Consider the following 14,206-nt stretch of genomic DNA (forward strand, 5'->3'; position numbering starts at 1 on the left):
AGTCTCCCGCCAACGTGCCAATTTCTGGCGCCGTTGTCGGGGAGGATCTTCAACATCAACTAGGTTCCTAATCACAAATCTCATCTCCTAGCAATTTAAATTATTTTCCATTTGCCTCTCGTTTTCCTCTCCCCCACTTCACAAAAATTTGCCGTTTTATTCGCCTCTTTTTTCTTCGTTGTTTTCTCGTCAGATCTATTTTTATGTGCAATCTTGTTTGCATAGTCATGATGCCTCAAAGAAAATATTATGATGTTACTTACCCAAATATTTTGCTTGAAATCAAGAAAAGCACTGAGGAATATATGACTACACAATTTGAGCATAATAAGTATTTTACTGATGAACTTAAGGAACACTCTGTTTTGTACAGGCTATAACGAAACAACCTGATGATATTAGTAGGGAAGTTTGCAATCTCCAATCTAAGTATGCTTTTGCTGAAAGTTTGTTGGAAAAAATATCCGATGCACAAGCTACTTTAGTGAATCAAATGGCTGCCAAACCAATCTCGTTAGAAAATAAAAATGAAGATCTTAAAATGATTGGTGTTTAATCTGATTCTTTGTTTAGTAAAATTAAGATTGATGAAAAAGGGACTCGAGAAGAGTCAACTTTAGTTAGAAGGTGTCCCTATGATTCGGAGGGTGAAAATATTGTTGAGAAAATTGATAAAAGTGGGTTTGAAGAGGTCAAGACTTTAACTAGTGATGTGCCCACTATTTTGGATTACAAACACTTTAATTATCATAGTTGCTCTTTGGTTGATTGTATTTCTTTGTTGCAATCCATGATAAATTCACCCCATGCTTATGAACAAAATAAAGATTTTACTAAACATATTGTTGATTCTATGATGAAAGCTTTTGAAGCAAAATTGGAATTTGAAGTTTCAATTCCTGGAAAATAGCATGATGAGTGGGAACCTACTATCAAAGTCAAGATTAAAAATTATGAGTGTTTTGCTTTATTTCACTTGGGTGCTAGTGTTTCTACAATTCCGAAATCTTTGTGTGATGTGCTTGGTCTTAACAATATTGAAGAATGCTCTTTAAATTTGCACTTGGCGGACTCTACTATTAAAAAGCCTATGAGAAGAATTAATGATGTTCTTATTCTTGCAAATAGGAATTGTGTGCCCATAGATTTTATTGTTCTTGATATTGATTGCAATCCATCTTGTCCAATTATACTTGGTAGACCATTTTTACGCACTATTGGTGTCGTGATTGATATGAAAGAAGGAAATATTAAATTTCAATTTCCACTAAGGAACGGAATGGAACACTTCCGTAGAACAATAATTATGCCACCATATGAATCAATCATGAGGGCATCATATGGATCTAGAAACAAAGATAACAACACTTAGATCCTATGCGTTATGCCTAGCTAGGGGCATAAAACGATAGCGCTTTTTGGGAGGCAACCCAACTTGTATCTTTTTTATTTTTGGTTTTATTTATGTTTTAAATAAAATACACAATTACACCTCTGGTTAGATGTGTTTTTGTGGTTTAAATTAGTGTTTGTGCCAATCAAGGCCTTTGGGATGATTTGGGTGAAAGTTGATTTGATCTTGCTGAAAAATAGAAACTTTTGCACTCATGAAATTATTTTTAGTTTTTAACTCAAGAGATATTTTGAGTTAATTATTTTTAAGAAGATTAATAAACAAATTATTCACGTCTTCCTATATTTTCAGAATTCTTGGAGTTACATAAGTATTCGAAGTAGTCAGATTACTACAAATTGTTCTGTTTTTGACAAATTCTATTTTCTTTGCGTTGTGTGCTTGTTTGGATGATTCTATAGTTTTCTTTGATGATTTTTTGACATACAAAAGTTGGAATACAGTATATATAATGCAAAAATAAAATATGAATAGGTTTGCAATAGTACTTATTGTAGTGGTTTGCTTTCTTATACTAACGGATCTCACGAAGATTTTGTTGAGTTTTGTGTGATTGAAGTTTTCAAGTTTTGGGTAATCTTACGATGGATGGGGGAATAAGGATTAGCAAAAGGCTAAGCTTGGGGATTCCCGAGGCACCGCTAGATAATATTGAAGAAGTAGCAAGCAACTAAGCTTGGGGATGCCCCCGAGTGGCATCCCCTCTTTCTTCTAACAACCATCGGTATTTTACTTGAAACTATATTTTTATTCGTCACATATTATGAGTTTTGCTTGGAGCGTCTTGTATGATATGAGTCTTTACTTTTTTTTCTTCTTGTTTTAAGTCTTTAATCCTTGCTAGACACACCTTTTTGAGAGAGCCAAAAATTATGCTATGCTTGCTCCTATGCTTCACTTAAATTTTTAGAGCCATGGATTTGCTCTAGTACTTCACTTATATCTTTTTGAGCACGGTGTGCTTTATTATTTTTGAAGAAATGCTCTCATGTTTCACTTAGATTTATTTGGGAGTTAGTAAAAAAATTAAGAAATCCTGTCTTGTTTTACTTAGATTATTTTGAGAGAAAGAAAAATTATGCCCATGTTCTTCACTTAAATTTGTTAGAGCTTTTCAAAAGCAACATATGAAAATAGTCCCAAAGTGATAGATATACAAGGAGGATATAATAAAAACTTTCATGAAGATCATTGGACAAAATAAACTTGATTCTTAGTAATGGTCTTGAGATATGACGATATGATATGTGAGTCATGTTGATGAGTAATTGTTCTTTAGCAAGAATATTGATGTTAAGGTTTGTGATTCCCTATGTAAATACGAAAGTCCGTAGTTATGTAATGAAATTTATGTCCTACTTGTGGTGCATTATTCGGTGTTACTTATGCTTAATGCTTGGGTACAATATTTTTTGTTTCTTGGTTGGTCGCTTCTCAATCTATTTGTAGCCTTCATTTTGCACTAAGTATGATCACTACTTGTGCATCCAAAACCCTTTGAACTAGTTTTCCCATATGAGTCCACTATACCTACCTATATGTGGTATTTCCATGTTGTTCTAAGAAAATTTGCATGTGCGATCTCTAATTTTCAACATAAATTTATCTTTTGTGTGCTCTACCGCTCACGAGGCGGTGAGGGGCGGCCAATATTTTCCATGCTAGATGTATTATTGTCGTGATGAGTGTTTATTCACTTGTAATTGCACGGGAGTACGACAAAGGTATTAGGGATGCCCAGTCCTGAAATGAAAAAAAATGAATTTACTTTTTGTTATCAAATTATAAATTCCTTGGAAAGTGTTGGTATGGAGGGCACCCATGGATACGGACAAGCCATGGAAAGTGAAAGTAATGGTGGAAAAAGGGAAACTTTATTTTCTGTTTGGGAACCGCCTATGATGTTGTTTTCGTTTGTGGGAAAAGTATGCCTCCCGAAATGTTTTTATCTCTCAATTTTCACTTTGAGCTCTAGCACCTCTACAAATTCCTACTTCCCTCTATGCAGGGCCCTTCTTTTACTTACACAAATATTTTTATTTGAGTCTCCATATTCTCTCATAAAGCACCAACTAAGGGGCACTATGATCGTATTTGAGCATTGGGTGTAGCTAATATTCGAGTATGTTTCATGAATGGATCAATGATTGAGAATAATGGGCTAGGTATAACTTGCTTTAGTGTTGATATTTTGAAAGACATGGTTGCTTGTTGGTATGCTTGAGTATTAAAGTCTTCATATCAAAAGTAGACTATTGCTTTGAACCATATAAAAGTCCAAACGTCCATGCTATAAAGAAAAGGAATGTGATGAACATGTTAGGCAGCATTCCACATCAAAAAAATTGTTTTTATCATTTACCTACTCGAGGACGAGCAGGAATTAATCTTGGGGATGCTCATACGTCTCCAACGTATCTATAATATTTGATTGTTGAATGCTGTTATATTATCATTCTTGGATGTTCTACAATCATTTTATATCATTTTTTGGTACTAACCTAATGACATAGTGCCCAGTGCCAGTTGATGTTTTCTGCATGTTTTTTACATCGCGGGAAATCAATACCAAACGGAGTCCAAACATAGCGAAACTTTTTGTGGATTTTTTGGGACAGAAGACATCCAGTGGGCCAGGAACGCACCTGAGGGGAGCCCCGATGGGAGCACAACCCACCAGGGCATGCCTGGGGGCCCAGGCACACCCCGGTGGGTTGTGACCTCCTCGTTGGCCTCCCACACCGCCTCTTTGCTCTATAAATACCCCAATATTCCAGAAATCCTAAGGAGGGGCTCAAAAATCAATTCCAGCTGCCGCAGAGTCCAGAAACACTAGATCCAATCTAGACACCATCATGGAGGGGTTCATCGTATCCATTGGTGCCTCTCCGATGATACGTGAGTAGTTCTTTGTACACCTACGGGTCCGTAGTTTGTAGCTAGATGGCTTCCTCTCTCTCTTGAATATCAATACAATGGTCTCTTGGAGATCCATTTGATGTAAGTCTTTTTGCAGTGTGTTTGTTGCGATCCGATGAACTTTGAGTTTATGATCAGATCTATGTTTTTATCCATGAAAGTTATTTGAGTCTTCTTTGATCTCTTATATGTGTGATTGATTATAGCCTCGTATTTCTGCTCCGATATTTGGGTTTTGTTTGGCCGACTTGATCTATTTATCTTGCAATGGGAAGAGGTGCTTTGTGATAGGTTCGATCTTACGATGCTTGATCCCAGTGACAGAAAGGGAAACGACACATATGTATCGTTGCTATTAAGTATAACAAGATGGGGTCTATTTCTACATAATTAAATAGATCTTTTCTACATCATGTCATCGTCCTTATTGCATTACTCCGTTTTTCATGAACTTAATACACTAGATGCATCCTGGATAGCGGTCGATGTGTGGATTAATAGTAGTGGATGCAGGGAGGAGTCGTTCTACTAATCTTGGACGTGATGCCTATATAATGATCATTGCCTCGATATCGTCATGATTATTTGAAGTTCTATAAATTGCCCAACAGTAATTGTTTTCCCACCGTTTGCTATTTTTCTCGAGAGCAGCCACTAGTGAAACCTACGGCCCCCGTATCTCTTTTCATCATATTTGCCTTTGCGATCTATTTTCCTTTGCTTTTAATTTCAGATCTATTAAACCAAAAATACAAAAATACCTTGCTGCAATTTAATTGTTCTGCGATCTATTTATCCTATCTACCACTTTTACCTCACGTTATTTGCCTATCTTGAGGCGACGTACCCGAAAGGGATTGACAACCCATTTAACACGTCGGGTTGCGAGTATTTGTTATTTGTGTGCAGATGTTGTTTATGTGGTGCGAGGAGGTTCTCCTACTGGTTCGATAACCTTTGTCTCATCACTGAGGGGAATACCTACTGTCGCTATACTGTATCATCCCTTCCTCTTTGGGGAAATACCGACGTAGTTCTAGCAGACATCACCGATTTAGATCCTACAGAAGATCATACCCTCAGTTTCAAAACTTCAAATTTTCAAAAACATCTGAATTTTGTGATGCTCATCCATTCTGTCTTTCCTATATCCACTTCACAGGTTCTGTTATTTGCTGTTGAGCGTGTGTGTCAGTATGTCAGTTTCAGATGATTGTTAGAATGACTTCAGGGAGCAGAGTGTCGAGATAGACTCTGGCACTAGTCCACAGAAGACTGCTTCACACCCTAATTCTCCCAGTTCTCATGGCTTGCCCAATGCAGCCACCAGGCAAAGGAGGAACATAGTTTATGATGAGGAAGACTCAGACTTTTTGCCAGAAGAAATTTCAGCCCCTCCTAAGGCTCCTCCAAGAAAAGTTGTCAGGAAGATATCTATTAGTGCTGCTGATATGAGAGCACCTGATTATGCCAAAAAGGGCAAAGCAATTGCTAAGGATGCACCTGCAAAGAAGGCTCGTGTGAAGAGGCCGATGAAGAGAACTATCCATCTTGTTGGCAGAAAGACATCTATGTTTGAAGACCCGGAGGAAGTTGAGGAAGAAGCTCCTGAGGATATCTTAGTTCCTCGCAAGAAAAAGAAGTTGATGGGTGATGCAATGAAGTCTGCTCCAAAGCCTGCTACTATAGCAAAGAAGGTTGTAGCTTCCAAGAAGACCACCAAAGATATACCTGCAGCTGCTAAGAGAAAAGGCCCTGCATCCAGTGCCCATGATGCAGAAGAGGAAGAAGATGACAATGCTTCAGTTCTCCGGAAGCTCAGACCATACCTTCCACTCCACAATGATGCTCATCATGTAGCATAAAATATGAAGAAGAGGAAGGATGCTAGACTAAGAAAGTGGAGAGCTATTGATCCAGATGCGGTTAGAAGAAGAACTGTTGTTGATCCAAGGTTTCACACCAAGGAACAACAAGATTTTTATGAGAATGTCTTGTATGACAAGAGTCCTACTGTCAATTATATGAGGTATGTCGACTCGTCATACATCAAGGAAAATGAAATTTTCTTTCCACATGTTCAAGAGAACTTCAGGCTAGTGGGCATAGAAGATTTCGTTGGGAAGGAGATGACCCCATGGAATGACGAGATGATAATGCAATTCTATGCGACTGCTCATCTCTATGATGAATCTTTAGTCTGGATAACCGATGGACACAGGTATGATGCTACAATTGTTTAATGGGCTGCAATCATTGGTGTCACCAAGAAGGAAGAAACAGATTTAGATGTGTATGCAGACGCTAAGAAGAATCACAACTCCATGGCCAATATGTACAAGACCATTCCACATCAGTACTTGGCCAATCACAAGTTTGGTTCAGTATATTTTCTGCAAGCTGGTATTCTCACGACAAACACTATATTGTGATACACTCTCATGCCGAACTCAGGAGATGAGAATATGATTAGAGGATATTCTATCAACCTGCTGCACCTACTTGATACCCATACCAGATTTAAAGTGATGGACTTGATAGTTGAGACTATCCGAACAACTGCTGCGGATTAGAAGAGATCCTATGGATATGCACCGTACATTCAGATGCTCATCAATGCCAAGCTAGGCAAGCATGCATATCAACTTGATCGTCCCCATCTACCTCTTCAGTCTGAATTTGAAGATAATGAGGTTGTGATGGATGACAATGATCCCAACTCAGCTGCAGCAAGAATGACAGCAGAGGTAGCAGAGGATGAAGATGCTAGAAACAGGCCACCTCAAGTTCCACAGCTCACAACTCAAGCTGAGCAAATGGCATTTCTAGTGAGCACTGTTCAAGGCATGGAGAAGAACATCCACGAGATTATCCAAAATCGGAAGAGTCTTGAGAGAGTTGTGGAGACGAAATTCCACAACTTGGATATGAAGATAACTGAGTTGACCACCATTGCTAGACAGCTTCAACATGAAATTGACTCTATGGAGATTCCACTCTCAGAGGATGAAGATTAAGATGAAGATGATGATGATGACGAGGATGAGTCTCCTCCTTCCACTACCACAAGGTTCAGCACCTAGCATCGATCAGTTGTTGTAACTGTTCATGAGACAAGATAGACATCTTCAGCACAAGCTTCAGCACCTTCAGCACCAGCTCCAGCTTAAGCTCCTTTAGTATCAACTCCTCCAGCTCTAGGACATTTAGCAGAAGCCTTCGCCGATGCTATTCTATCGACTCCATCATCAGCTGCCCACAGAGATGAGTAGTTCTATACTTTTGAACTTTTTGGTAACTTGTTGCCAAAGGGGAAGAAATGTATATCATAGATTTCGTGAGAGAGAGAGCTTTTGAATTTATTTGCTCTTATTTGGTTTTAAAAACTTTGGTTTTTGGATGACTTTATCTTGTCTGTGTGATTGATGATACGCTTTATCCTGTGTGATGCTACTATATCATCTTTTAGCTATACTTGTGATGATCACTCACTTATCTTGTTGGTGTCATGTGCATTACTTTTACTTTTAAGCACCACCAAGATGTATGTGACATGGAATAGTAACCCATGATCCTAATCGATTGTGCATTTGCATTCAAACGCAAATTTTTAAATAATGCACAAATTTAGGGGGAGCTCTTGCTTTTCAAATACTTCTCAAAGCGTCGATGCTAATAATTGATTATATCTTTTGTCAAAGCTTTGATCTATATGTTGTCATCAATTACCAAAAAGGGGGAGATTGAAAGCACAATTGCTCCCTAGGGTGGTTTTGATAATTGATCACAACATATGCATCATTGGACTAATGTGTTCTTCAAGTATATTTCAGAAAAAGTTTAAAAGATTCTATGGCTTAAGGTTTATGCGGAGATACCCCTGGATGCAAGAAAGGAATAATATTGGCTCCAGCTTCAAGCTATAAGACTCTTCATTTTATATTTGTGAGAAATCACTTTTGAGTCCATAGGAAAGCCAATACTATTAAAAGGGGGTGAGGTACTAAAATGAACTGATTGCTCAAATACTCAAAGTTAGCCACCAAAACACTCAGACATTTTTCCCACATACCCACACTGTCAAGTTCCACATTCACAAATTCGGTGTAACCAAGATTTCCACTTCGGACCCACCGAGTTTGAACCTCACACAGAACCCTAGCCATTTCCACCATATCGGTGCAACCGAAACCACATCGGTGCTACCGAGTTCAGTGTGACCAACATTTTGTTGCCAAGATACACAAAATCGGAATTTCCAAGTTTGAGTATCGATGCCATCGAGTTTGGTCATCTGACCGTTAGTCACCTCTTCGGTGCCACCGAGTTCTATATATCGGTCTCACCGAGATTCAAAGTTCACACCTTTAGTACTAGTCAATACCACCGAGTTGTCCCCTTCGTTGTCACCGAGTTTGCACTTTTGTGTGTACCGGTTGGATTTTGGCTGCTGCCTATATTTACCCCTTCACCCACCTCACATTCGTGAGAGAAGCACCCAGATTACAAACTTCATTTCCAGATCCATTTTCTGAGAGAGAACCACCTACTCATGTGTTGAGACCAAGATATTACAATCCAATCATTTGAAACTTGATCTGTAGCCTCCCCAAACTGCTTTCCACAAAAGCAACCTCTCCTACCCATGCATATTTTGTGAAAGAGTGATTTGTGTTGAGGAGACTATCTTTAGAAGCACAAGAGCAAGGAGTTCATTGAACTACCACACCTATTACCTTTTGGAGGGTGGTACCTCGTAGATTGGTTAGGTGTCGCTTGGTAGCCTCCTACTTCGTGTTGTGGAGTTGAACCAAGATGTTTGTAAGGGCAAAGAGATAGCCTACTTCGTTAAGATCTACGGTGAGTGAGGCTAGTCCTGTGTGAAAGGAAGCCATGGTGGACTAGACAAGGCCGCTTCTTTGTGGACCCCTTGTGGGTGGAGCCCTCCGTGGACTCTCGCAGCTGTTACGCTCCGTGGGTTGAAGTCTCCACCAACATGGACGTACGATGGCACTGCCTATCAGAACCATGCCAAAAATCGCCGTGTCAACCTCATCTGTTTGATATCCCTACCTTACTCCTCTACTTTACACTTGCATGTTTACTTTCCGTTGCTATACTATTAGAACTGCATGTGTATGGTGTACTTGACTTGTTATAATTGCCATAACATCCTCTCAAGTAAAATAGGGAAAAGGCAAAAACATTATATTGTCAAGTAGTCTAATCACCCCCCTCTAGACATACTTTCGATCTTACACCTTCCCTCATCTATCTATGGCGATCTAGTCTCCTGCACCCTGTTCTAATCCCCTACTTGAACATTGTGTTTCATGCCACATATTATTAATCAATGATGCGTTGCCAACCTATGATGTTTATGAGAACCCGGTATTTAATTCCAGACCCTCCTGTGTATATTTGTCAACCCCAGGATCATTGTTGACAACACAACGAAATGGTATCATTGCACAATACGTAAAATTATTTTTAATACAAATTGCCACAAGGCATACATTGACAAGTGTCTCATGACATTTATTTTAATCATAAAACAGCGGAAAATACAATGCGTAGAGACTCCATCTCAGCCACAGGCAGTCGATGTAGTCCACATGACCTCACTCCTACGGATCGCCATAGTAGTCGTAGTCATCACCTCCATCTTCATATAACTCTGTTGTCAACAAAAGTATTGCCATGAGTACATTACGTACTCAACATGCCTCCGTCGGAGAAGGTCCTAATAGCTACATGGGGCTTCAAAGGAAGGCTATATGGCTCATTTGCATAAAAGCTAATTTTATTTGAAAACAATACCATTTGGATAAAAGCAGTTTTTGATGAAAACATGTTTATATCCAGAGTAACTTTCATCAAAGTGAGGATCCTCGATCAACTCACACTCATCATAGGTTCCAACAATTGGGGCAAAGAGGGAATAAGCAAGACAGGTCCTGTATGTCAAGAAAGATTCATGTGTCGTCCATGACCGTGGACACGGCTATTCGAATAGTTTTGCACTCTAGAGAGGTTATACACTTTACCCACACGAGACAATTTCGTCTTGATGCCACAAGTGGCCGCTGGGTAGTACACCATTTGGTATACCGGCAGGGAGATTGTGACGAGGTCTTTGGACTAGATCCCCCAAATATGTGACATGCCCACCGGGTTTGGCGCACGGAACTGAGAGTACGTCCTCAAACCGGTCCCCCCATCTGTGCCGAGGTTACTCCTCGCAAGGCGGCTATCCCATCTGCGGTATGACAACATCAACACCTAAGGCTGACTAGCTTACTTGACCAAGCTAGTGCCCATATAGCATGTGGTTGTACTGTTTACACAATCTTCAAATCCAAGACTTATTAGGCCTCATGCGGCACAGATGACTGATTGCTCCCTTCACCTTGGGCAGCCAATCGCTCCTTCAATCCTTGATTGAGCTGTCGCCCGTGCCAGTATTCAGATGGTAAGTTTCACCCAGAGTAGAAGAGGATAGAGAAGTTCACCAAGGCCAAATGGCTAGCTCAGCTATAAGTTTCAAGTGGCAATGACTCAAGAGTCATTCAACATAGAACCTATAGGTAATAAGCATGGCTAAGCATTTCTACTCTACCGGAATACAATATACTTCTACTCAGGTGTCAAATGGATAGGCGACAAGCAGATCAAGGTAATGTGTCAAAGAACACGCTAGCTACAATATTAAAAAAACATGCATATTGTAAACATAAAACTCAATGCGATTTATAAAACATAGGATAAGTTTGATCAAAGAAGGAGGCATGCCTTCGTTGTTGAGTTCTTCTTCAATAACCTGTTTGTGTCCATGTCAAACATCGTCACTCCCTACACATCGTATCGATAGAAAAAGAGAAACAATAAATACCAAAGCAATAAAAAATCCTAATAACATCCAAAACAAAATAATAGTGGATGAATAGCAAGATATGTATCGGATAGAGATTCCAAAATGAGGTATCATGATAGCGAAGGTGAGATATAGGATTCAACGAAGTGATACGGTTAAGTTGACACTGCAAAGGAAGGTTTGTTGGTCAAGACTAACGTTGTAATGGAAACTACGATATTTTCGATTAGTACTACCCACAACAGAACTCGGTTAACTATATAGGACTACTACATGATGAACCCGATGAAGTTTAACACACATGGAATGGAATCAACATATGCATTTTTACTACACAATGTCAACGCAACATGGTAGATGTAAAGGTTAACCACAAATAAATATTTAGATATAATCTAAATATTTACAGTGGTAACTATAAGCAAAACAAAACGTCAACCATAACAAACAATGTTTTCTAGAACAAAAGATAAACCAATACTATGGTAGAACCAATTAGGTAACTTAATAATAAGGCACATCTCACGCAAGCCATGTGAGTATATGATAAAGATGCATTAACTAATAACACAAGCATCAAACATATAAGTGATCATGAGAAATAATTAAACTAGGAGATGCTCTTTATGAAATAAAAAATATCCAATTAAGTACTAACAACAAGATTATACCCACATGCTTGTAATAACATGGCAAACTAAGCACAGTAAGCATATGAGAAAGGAACAAGTCAACTAACGAAAGGTAAACTATCCAATCATGTGGTGAACTAATGAAACAAGTATTAAACACTCATAATACTAAAATGATACAAAGTCAAACATCTATACGGAGGAACTAAGTAGGTAACTATAACACACAAAACATCATGAGGCACGAAAGATGTCTAAGCATAGAATAACGCAATAGCAAGGTAAACAAATATAACATCTAAACATGGATGATCATCACATCAGATACCACACTAAGCTACAAATATAATACAACTCGTAACTATGAGATAATTTAGTTGATATCCACTATCATGAAGATCAAGCATGGCACTAGCATGCAATCTCACATTCTAGTCATGACATGTAAGAACACGAAATCATGGAATAAGCACACAACCCTATCATGTTAGTTAATACAGATAAGCACGTTCATAAATAGTAATGAGCATGTAGGTAAGTAAGCAACTAGCTCATGTATCATAGAACGCGAATAATATGATGGCATGCATTTCTATCTAGTATGACCTACACTTAATAAATAAATAGATATACAACTAGGGATCATACAAGACGTGAGTTGATACACACATGCAATACATTCTAGTTATACAATCACAACAACATGGCATGATGTTGACAAAACAAGGATGAACTCCACTTAATAAAAATACATGAGACCGCAAAATATCATCAGGTATATCTACCATGCAAAGGCTAACCATATTTATGAACATACAATATAATTAGTAATCATATAACATGTGATAGACATACAACCAACACATGCATTCTACTTTGAGTAACGACAAATATGACATAGCAGTCCACTAAGCATGCATAGCTACTGTCCTAGGTAAATAAAACACTGAAGGATAAATAAGAAGAAGTAATAACTTTCTATGCCGCAAGATTAAACTATGTACAGGAATACATATTTAAAACATGGCATAAGGAAACCAATCATGCAATCTTTTCTAAAAATCATTCTCCAAATCAATTAAAATAATAACACCGATCAAGCATGTATGAACATTGATAATCTGTTACACTGAATCAATATCTACACATGAAAATATTTCACAAGAACTAGTACACGGACATATAATACTACTACATGATGCACGCAATTATCTAGATGAAAACTAGAAGACTAATCTTAATAATTTAAATGTACGCTCAAATAAATCGATCAACCACATGATATTTCTAAAATTCTAAGGTAAAAACCATGCACTCCTAGGCATAACACAAACACATGAAATAACATACTATCATAAAAATTATCCTAACTAGAAAGACTCTTGAATTAAAAAAACGGCTATGCTCATATCTATCCTACTGTTCACAATATAAAACCAATAATCTAACTCCACCACGGGCTTGCTATATCCACACAAGGCGCTTCATCTACTGGGATCAAAACCAAACGATAAACAAAACAACAACAAAAATGTGGACCATGACCTACGGTTCATGGGATGGATAGCATCGTCGCGCCCAACGGCCAAACTAGGAGGAACTATGATGTCTAGGAGATAACACCCGTGATGTTGAGACGGTGTGTAAGAGGAATTGGATAGAGAATAACCGAGCATGAAGATACAAAGCGATGAACTCGACGAACAGTGTACACGAACATGCGAAATTCTTCATGTGTGATTCATGGAACACGTTCTTTCTTCTCTGAATGGATTCACGGCATGGAGGATGGTTTTCTGGCGCAAGGACACGAATAGGCGTGGCTTGAGTCGCCGTAATCGAGCACCGACGTCCATGGAGCAGCAGCACTTCATGGATGAATCATGGGAGAATGGGGAAGGGAGAGCGCATGGTTTCTACGGGAATGGAAGAGGAGGTCGAAACACACATATACATACTAACGGGTTAGAAAACGGTTGAGATTTAAAAGAACTGGAGGAGGGGTTGCCTTCATGGCTGTACGTTTCTTTGAAGAAAGCTGAACCCTTGTTTTCTCTTTAGGTGAGTGCATGTATGCGTGGGTGGAGAAGGAAGAGGAACCGTTTGAGGTGGAGCTGATAGATCACGCAAGTGGAAAGAGGAAATTAAACACAGGCAACAGTTTTTTTTTGTACCATTGGATGGTGGAGTGGAGAGAATAGGTACAGAGAGATAACTTAAGAAGGTCCAGCCGTTTCTTCTGTGTAATTGCAAATGGTTGTTTCTCTTCATGTACGTGCGTGCGTGGAGATGGAGCTTTTTGGCTGGCCATATCAGATGAGCTATAAGTGGAGAGAAATAGTCTAAGGCCAAGATGGGAGAGCATTA

Source organism: Hordeum vulgare, chromosome 7H (assembly GCF_904849725.1).
Source record: "Hordeum vulgare subsp. vulgare chromosome 7H, MorexV3_pseudomolecules_assembly, whole genome shotgun sequence".
NCBI classification, from domain to species: domain Eukaryota; kingdom Viridiplantae; phylum Streptophyta; class Magnoliopsida; order Poales; family Poaceae; genus Hordeum; species Hordeum vulgare.